Source organism: Dama dama, chromosome 9 (genome assembly GCF_033118175.1).
Source record: "Dama dama isolate Ldn47 chromosome 9, ASM3311817v1, whole genome shotgun sequence".
Taxonomy (NCBI): Eukaryota; Metazoa; Chordata; class Mammalia; order Artiodactyla; family Cervidae; genus Dama; species Dama dama.
Genome location: NC_083689.1, coordinates 17,357,091 through 17,366,808, shown reverse-complemented (window position 1 = coordinate 17,366,808; position 9,718 = coordinate 17,357,091). Strand labels below are relative to the sequence as shown.

At 40.5% G+C, this 9,718-nt stretch overlaps 1 pseudogene; it reads right to left on the bottom strand.

The window, feature by feature from the left end:
• Positions 1 to 7,315: 7,315 nt before the first annotated feature.
• On the bottom strand, positions 7,316 to 8,248 carry LOC133062752 (olfactory receptor 7A10-like; annotated as a pseudogene).
• Positions 8,249 to 9,718: the final 1,470 nt, after the last annotated feature.

Below are 9,718 nucleotides of genomic sequence, written 5' to 3'. Positions count from 1 at the left end.
TCCCAACGCCTGTGCCACCTTTTTTTCGGTTCATGTAAGTAGAAAATGCAACAAAATCGAACATGTGCAATAAGTGATTCTGAATCTGAAGTCACTTACTCTAAATGTACCTATCTGCCTCTCTATTTTATGTTTACACAATTTTTACTCTTCATAGCATAGCTCTAATGGAATTGGAGAATTAGCTGGATGACCCATGTGAGTTATAACCCTTCTGGGATTTTGCATATCGCATCAGTATACCCGTCTCTTTTTCCTTAAGTATTACTCAAGACTCTTGGTCACAAGCAATCTTGTTTCTATCATCACAAAATAAACAGAGCTCTCTCTTTTTCTTGTTATGCGTTGTTTCTGTAACTTTCCTATGATTATTCCCTATATGTTAGGTGGATCTAAACCCTACCTTAATGACCAAGATATCTAATATATTTTTGCTCCTTAATGATTTTTGAGTAAATAGAGTGGATATTTTATTTCTAAACTGGAGTATTTTGAAATTGAAATAGGACACTATGAATATTAAGTTTGAATAAGCACTTATCAACTGGGTTTTTCCTGGGAAAAGTGGGGTATATGCTTCCCAATCAGTAGATGGGAGGGTACCTATCAAAGCAAAGTCAGTTCCCAATTTTGCTAATAATTCTCCTAAATTTTTGCTAAAAATTCTCCCATTCCATCTAACTTCTTCCCAATCATATTAAATAGCAAAACACAAAGAGACAAAAGTTGAATGATTTGACACCTAAAGTAGTCAAAATTATAGAGACAGTGGGTAGGATGGCAGTTTCCAGAGGCTTTGGAAAGAAGAATGGGGAATTAGTTTAGTGGAAATAGAGTTTCACTTGGAGAAGATAAAAAGTTCTGGAGATGGATAGTGGTGTGTGTTTGCATGCTCAGTTGTTCAGTCATGTCTGACTCTTTGCAACATCATGGACTGTAGTCCACCTGGCTCCTCTCTCCCTGGGATTTCCCAGGCAAGAATACTGGAGTGGGTTGCCTTTTCCTCCTTCAGGGGATCTTCCTGATCCAGGGATCAAACCCATGTCTCTTGTGTCTCCTGCCTTACATGTAGATTCTTTACCACTGAGCCACAAATGCTCCTGAACTGGACACTTAATATGGCTAAGAGGGTAAGAAAATAATAGCAAATGCAACAGTTAACAAAGGATTAATTTCCAAAATATATAAGCAGCTCATACAACTCAATACCAAGAAAACAAACAACCCAATCAAAAAGTGGGAAAGAGACCTAAACAGACATTTCTTCAAAGAAGACTTACAGATGGCTAACAAACATATGAAAAGATGTTCAACATTGCTCATTAAAGAAATGCAAATCAAAACCACAATGAGATATTACCTCATACCAGTCAGAATGGCCATCATCAAAAAGTCTACAAACAATAAATGTTGGAGAGGGTGTGGAGAAAAAGGAACACTCTTACACTGTTTGTGGAAATATTAATTGATACAGCCACTATGGAAGACAGTATGGAGATTCCTTAAAAAACTAGGGATAAAACCACCATATGACCCAGCAATCCCACTCCTAGGCATATACCCTGAGGAAACCAGGGTTGAAAAAGACACAAGTATCCCATTGTTCATTGCAGCACTATTTACAATAGCTAGAACATGGAAGCAACCTAGATGCCCGTCGACAGATGAATGGATAAAGAAGTTGTGGTACATTACACAATGGAATATTACTCAGCCATAAAAAGGGATGCATTTGGGACAGTTCTGATGAGGTGGATGAACCTAGAACCTATTATACAGAGTGAAGTGAGTCAGAAAGAGAAAGATAATTATTGTATTCTAATGCATATATACAGAATCTAGAAAAATGGTGCTAAAAATTTATTTACAAGGAAGCAATGGAGAAACAGACATAGAGAATAGACTTATGGACATGGTGAGAGGGGAGGAGAGGGTGAGATATATGGAAAGAGTAACATGGAAGCTTACATTCAGTTCAGTTCAGTTCAGTCGCTCAGTCCTGTCCAACTCTTTGAGACCCCAAGAACCGCAGCATGCCAGGCCTCCCTGTCCACCACCAACTCCCAGAGTTTACCCAAACTCCTATTCATTGAGTCGGTGATGCCATCCAGCCATCTCATCCTCCATCATCTCCTTCTTCTCCTGCCCCCAATCCCTCCCAGCATCAGGGTCTTTTTCAATGAGTCAACTCTTCGCATGGGGTGGCCAAAGTATTGGAGTTTCAGCTTCAGCATCAGTCCTTCCAGTGAACACCCGGGAATGATGTCCTTCAGGATGGACTGGTTGGATCTCCTTGCAGTCCAAGGGACTCTCAAGAGTCTTCTCCAACACCACAGTTCAAAAGCATCAATTCTTCAGCTCTCAGCCTTCTTTATAGTTCAACTCTCACATCTATACATGACTACTGGAAAAACCATAGCTTCGACTAGACAGACACTTGTTGGCAAAGCAATGTCTCTGCTTTTTAATATGCTGTTTAGGTTGGTCATAGCTTTTCTTCCAAGGAGCAAGTGTCTTTTAATTTCATGGTTGCAGTCACCATCTGAAGTGGATTTTTTAAGCTGGGGGAAGCTAATGGAAAAGTGCCAGAAGATGTTAGGGAAGGGAGGTGGGTTGATAGGATAGGCCATTTGTGTTTGCTAATTGCTCCTTTTCTTTTTGGGACTTCCCAGGTGGTGCTAGTGGTTAAGAAGCCACCTGCCAATAAAGAAGACAGAGGTTTGATACCTGGGTCAGGAAGATCCCCTGGAGGAGGAAATGGCAACCATTCTTGCCTAGAGATTCCTCATGAGAATCCCCATGGACAGAGGAGCCTGGCAGGCTAGAGTCCATAGGGTCACAAAGAGTCAGGCATGACTAAAGTGACTTAGCACACATGCACACTTTCTTTTTAACTGGAGGATAATTGCTTTACAATGTTGTGTTGGTTTCTGCTGGACAACAAAGGGAGTCAGCCATAATTATACATATATCCCCTCCTTCTTGACCTCCCTCCCCACCTCCCATCCTACACCTCTAGGTTATCACACAGTACCAGGCTGGGCTCCCTGTATTGTACATCAGCTTCCCACTAGCTATCTATTTTACACATGATAGTGTATATATGCCAATGCTACTGTTTTAGTTGCTGCTTTTTTAATTTAGGCTCTTACACTCCCACAGAAGCAGGGAGACAGGGGAACTAATTTTCTTGATGATTACATTTCAAAGGGAAGGCTTTGTGAAAATCATTCTCTGGTTGTAAAAAGGATGAGAGACTTGGAGAAGATTTATCTGCATTTACTAATAAAAGAAGCAGACTGGACTTCCCTGGTGTTTCAGGGGTTAAGGCTCTGTGCTTCCACTGCAAGGGGCACGAGTTCAGTCCCTGGTCAGGGAACTAAGATTCCCACATGCCCATGGCATGGCCAAAAAGAAAGGAGTAGAAAAAGAATTTAAAAGTTTTCTAATGTAAGTACTCTAAGAAAAGAGAGTGAAGACAGATTGGTAGAAACTCATTTAAGCTGAGGGGGAAACTTAAGGTAGTCTTAGCCAATGAATATCCAACATTTCCATTGTTGTTACAACTTTGCAATTCTTGGGGTTTTAATTGTTGTGTAGGAAGCTAACCTCCACACTGAGCAGGGGTTTTAAATTATGCTTACAAGTAACTTGAGTTATAAACTCAAATGTCAGTGTTAACAGTGAGAGGCAAGGCAATAAATCTGGAATTGTACAGTCACAGGTAAGCACACATCAGGAGCATTGTTAGATTTAGCTAACCAAAAATATCAAAAGCAAGTCAGCAAAAGTCAGAAGGAGATATATGTATACAAAAGCTGATCCACTTCGTTGTTCAGCAGAAACTAACACAAGAGTGTAAAGCATCTATGCTCAAATTAAAAAACAAAATTGAAAAAGATGCATGTACCCCAATGTTCATTGCAGCACTCTTTATAATAGCTAGGATGTGGAAGCAACCTAGATGTTCACTGACAGATGAATGGATAAAGAAGTTGTGGTACATATATAGAGTGGAATATTACTCAGTCATAAAGAGGAACAAATTTCAGTCAGTTGTCATGAGGTAGATGAATCTAAACCTTGTTATACAGAGTGAAGTAAGTCAGAAAGAGAAAAACAAGTTTTGTATAATAATATATATACATTTATATATATACACATTTATATATATATATATATATATATATATATATATATATATAATGTAGGAAAATGGTACTGATGAACGTATTTGCAGGGCAGGAATACAGACTCAGACATAGAGAATTTATGGACACAGAAGGGAAAGAAGAGGATGGGATGAATTGAGAGCAGCACTGAAAAAGATGTATTACCATATATAAAACAGATGGCCAATGGGAAGCTGCCGTATAACACAGAGAGCCAACCAGGTGCTCTGTGACAGCCTAGAGGGATGAGATGGGGTAGGAGGTGGGAGGGAGACTCAAGAGGCAGGAAACATATGTATACTTATGGCAGATTTGTGTTGATGTATGCCAGAAACCAACACAACATTGTAAAGCAATTATCCTCTACTTAAAAATAATTTTTTAAAAAAATAGTCAGTTCCACAATTGAAAATAATGATTCTTTTCCCAGTTGCCAGACCCAGTCTCTCAGTCACAAAGCCTAGAGATTAAACGGATTAAATAGGAGATGAGATCCCCTTTTGGAAGCCCATTCTGGTTCTTCAAAATGGTAGCACTCTTCAAGGACATAACTTGGTGACCAGTTGATTCCACTGGACTCCAGTCCCCGTATGAGCAGTGATTCTTCTTTACCAAGTTGAATATTTATGTGTTTATGTTTGCCTTCTCTGCCTGCAATGCCTTGGCAAACACACCATCCAAAGAGCACATCATCCAATTTTGTCTTTTTAATATTTATTTATTTATATTTCTTTTTCGTTGTGCTGGGTCTCCCTTATTGCCTGTGGGCTTTCTCTAGTGGTGGCAAGCAGGGGCTACTCTCTAGCTGCGAGAGTAGTGATAAGTGTGGCCTTCTCCTTGTGGTGACTTCTCTTGCTGTGGAGCACAGACTCTAGCATGGATGGGCTTCAGTAGTTGTGGCTCATGGGTTCTAGAGCACAGGCTCAGTAGTTGTGGTACACAGGCTTACTTGCCCCACAGCATGTGAAATCTTACTGGACCAGGGATCAAACCCATGTCCCCTCCCCTGGCAGGTAGACTCTCAGTCACTGGACCACCAGGGAAAGTCCCATTTAATTTCTTCATGGTGAAAAATATGAAAATAAACATTCATCAAGACATCTAGTAGTTTGAACATATTCTGTACCCCCTGAAGCTGCTCAGCATCAAGTATCTCCAGGGTGGCAATTCTGTGATTCAATTCCTACTCTTCTGAATTCTAATCCAGCACTCTGTCCTGGCACAATACCTGAACATATGTCCCCTTTCATCCAGATTTTGTCACCATCTGGATCTTGTGTTTCAACTTCAGTAAATTCACCTAGAGTGAGGCAGCTAGACCCAACAATTTATTAGCAACTGACCTGTTCTAATATTCTTGCCCTTGCACTTTTTCTGTCCTAGTGATAAACGTTCATACCTTATTTTGGAAGCATACTAAATATATGCACAAAAGTTCAACCACGTTGAAAGTCAAATAAATAATTTATTTGTCAGTGTATTTTCTGTTTGGACATAGAGCATGGTCTGATAAACGCTGAAATCCAGGATTTAAGCTCTATGAGGGCAAAGATTTTTGTCTTTATTTTCCTCCCTTCACTTCTGTGTTCCAGATATTTGCATCAGCCTGGCACAATGAGCACCGCTCAGAAAATACTGTTGAATAAATGAATTTGATAAAAACTAGCAATGATATTGATAATAAGCACTATTTCATAATTCTTATTCAGCTATTCTGAGTCTGTACTTGAAGTGGCTGGTATCAACCTGCAGGACTAGAAATCCAATCCAATTTACAGTGATGGACAAGTACAAGGAGGGATGCAAAGAGTAGAACTGAGGTTAATAGAGACAATACTGTAAGAGGTGAACACAAAGTATTCACTAAACAATTCTGACCAAAGTCCCTTGCAGTGGATGAATGAGGAACAAAACTCGATGTGACTAAAAGGCAAAATTTCTTGTTGGAGAGAGTGTGGAGAAAAGGGTACCCTCCTATACTGTTGGTGGGAATGTAAATTGGTACAGCCACTATGGAGATTCCTTAAAAAACTAAATATAGAAGTTCATATAGAATATATGATCTCACAATCCCACTCCTTGGCATATAGCCAGAAAAAAACAAAAAGATACATGCTTTTCAATGTTTATTGCAACACTATTCACCAAAACCAGAACAAGGAAGCAAGCTAAATGTCCATCAACAGGGGAATGAATGAAGATGTGTACTTACATATAATAGAATATTACTCAGCTATGAAAAAGAGCAAAATAATGCCACTTGCATTTACATAGATGGACCTAGAGATTATCAAACCAAGTGAAGTAAGTCAGACAAATATACAGTATCACTTACATGTGGAATCCAATAAAAATGATACAAACAAACTCACAAAACAGAAAGACTCACAGATCTCAAAATCAACTGCATGGTTACCAAAGGGGGAGGGAGGGGAGTGATAAATTTGGGAGAATGGGGTTAACAAATGTACAGTACTATGGATCAAATAGGTAACTAATGAGGACATTCGATATAGCACAGGGAGCTCTACTCAATACTCAAATGATCTATATGGGGGAAAAGTCTACAAAAGAATGGATATATGTGATGTATAACTCATTCGCTTTGCTGTATAGCAGAAACTGACCATTTTTTTTTTAAATATTCTGTGGTAACCTATACAAGAAAAGAATCTGAAAAAGAACAGATATAGGTGTATATATAACTGATTCACTTTGCTGTATACCTGGAATTAAAACAACATTGTAAATCAACTATACTTTGATAAAATTTTTTTTCAAATGAGGCAGGATTTCAAACACTTGAATGACATAACAATATACTGAGTAAATGCAAACTTAAGCACAGATCTACCTTCTAAAATTCATTCAGTAGTCATTAAAAAACATTTTATTTACATATGTAAAATTATTAAATAAGGGCTATTTAGGTCTGATATTCTAAATTCATGAAGTGTGTTTCTAAGACAATCCTGAAACTGTACAATGAACTGAATGCAAGATTTCAGTATTAAAGTGTATGTGCTCTATTTAAATAAAATACGTATGTACTCAAATCACCCACTCACAAACAAAAGATGTAGTATTTCTTTAGCCAACTGTTGCTATCACTGTCAATTCAACCCCTGGACTCAGTGTTCCCATCACTGAACACAGAGTGTTCTGCCAAAGACTTTTTGTAGAACCTTCTTGATGTCCCTGTTCCTCAGGCTGTAGATGAACAGGTTCAACATGGGGGTGACCACAGTGTACATCACCGAGGCGATCATGCCTCTCCAGGAAGATGAATCAGAACTGAGATACACACCAAGGCCTGTCCCATAGAACAAAGAAACCATGGACAGGTGAGATGCACAGGTAGAAAATGCCTTATATTTCCCATGAGCTGATGGGATTCTCAGAATGGAGGAGACAATGCGGGTGTAGGAGAAAAGGATCCCTGAGAAGGGAACAATGCCGAGAAAGCCAATCACCATATACAGCAGGATGTAATTGATGAGTATGTCTGAGCAGGCAAGTGTGAGGACCTGAGCAAGTTCACAATAAAAGTGTGGAATGACCCAGTTGGTACAGAAGGACAGCCGCAACATCAACAGACTCTGGATCAGGGAGTGTGATGAGCTGGTGAATCAAGACACAAGAACCAGCAGGCCACAGAGGCAAGGGTTCATGATGACTGTGTAGTGCAGGGGGTGACAGATGGCCACAAAGCGGTCATAGGCCATCACAGTCAGCAGAAAAGTGTCCATACCTCCAAAAACCATGAAAAGACACATCTGGGTGATGCAGCCTGCATAGCTGATGGATTTGCTCTGTGTCTGGATGTTCACAATCATCTTGGGGACTGTGGTGGAGATGAAACCTATGTCAGCCAAGGACAAGTTGGAGAGGAAGAAGTACATGGGGGTGTGGAGGTGGGGGTCTGAGCTGATGGCCAGGATGATGAGCTGGTTCCTGAGCACAGTGACCACAAACACAGATAGAAACAACCCAAACAAGATGCGCTGCTTTTCTGAGTCTTGGGAAAATTCCAGGAGTAAAACTTCTAAAACACGTGTTTGATTTCCTGGTTCCATGTTGCTGATGCACCAGCTAGATGATTGAAGAAGGGGGAAAAATGAAATAGCCACTGGACAGACTCTGGAGCCCCTGTACTTCTTTAATTTCTTAAAGTGAAGGATTGGGTATAAAAGCATTAACATGGCAAAGCTTCAGAATCCTATATTGCTATTTCTTCTATGGAGCAGTTCAACCATGTCCACTGACCTTTGGGATACTCTTCCATCATCCTAACTCTGGCTTGTTGTTGATGATCAGTTTCTAAGGCATATACGACTCTTTGCAACTCCACAGACTGCAGCCTACCAGGCTCCTCTGTCCATTGGATTTCCCAGGCAGGAATACTGGAGTGGGTGGCCATTTCCTTCTCCAGGGGGTCTTCCTGATGCAGGGATCAAAATCACATCTGCGGCATCTCAGGCAGATTCTTCACCACTGAGTCACCATGGAAGCCTCTATCTCTGGCTTAGGATCATCAAATCTAAAAAGTTAGAGCAGGACTTTCCTGGTGGTCCAGTGGATAAGAATCCACCTGCCAATGCAGGGAACATGGATTTGATCCCTGGTCCAGGAAGATCCCACATGCTGCAGCACAACTAAGCCCATATGCCACAACTGCTGAAGCCCTCGTGCCCTAGAGCTTGTGCTCCACAAGAAAAATTACTGCAATGAGAAGCCCACTCACTGCAACTAGAGAAAGCCCCGTGCAGCACCAAAGACCCAGTGTAGAGAAAAATAAAGAAGTGCATTAAAAAAAATTTTTTTTTCATTAAAAGCTGAGGGCAACTTTGGACCTTAGATAAAAATGGTTCATGCTCACTCTAACCCAAAAGTGGAACATGAGGCCCAGTGGAATACAGTAACTTGATCTATGCTACTTGCCTTTTCTGGGAGCCAGAAAGGGGTCAGGTAACCATGCCTCACAGGTGAGGAAATATGAGAGAATATCTCAAATATTTGGACCCAGTCCTACGGGATGAGTAGAATTACAGTCTATTTCTTATGGAAAAATAAAGAAAACATTTTCACTAAATAATAAAACACGCTTACAAATGTTTAGGGGCTTCCCTGATAGCTCAGTTGCTAAAGAATCTGCCTGCAATGCAGGAGACTCTGATTTGATTCCTGGATCAGGAAGATCCCCTGGAGAAGGGATAGGTTACTCACTCCAGTATTCTTGGGCTTCCCTTGTGGCTCAGCTGGTAAAGAATCCACCTGCAATGTGGGAGATCTGGGTTCTATTCCTGGGTTGGGAAGATCCCCTGGAGAAGGGAAAAGCTACACACTCCAGTATTCTGGCCTGGAAAATTCCATACAGTCCATGAGTTGGCAAAGAGTCAGACACGACTGAGTGTCTTTCACCCACAGATGTTTAATGCCTGATATACCAAGGACATTGAGGGCAGGAGGAGAAGGAGGCAGCAGAGGATGAGATGGTTAGATGGCATCATTGTCTTAATGGACGTGAGTTTGAGCAAACTCCAGGA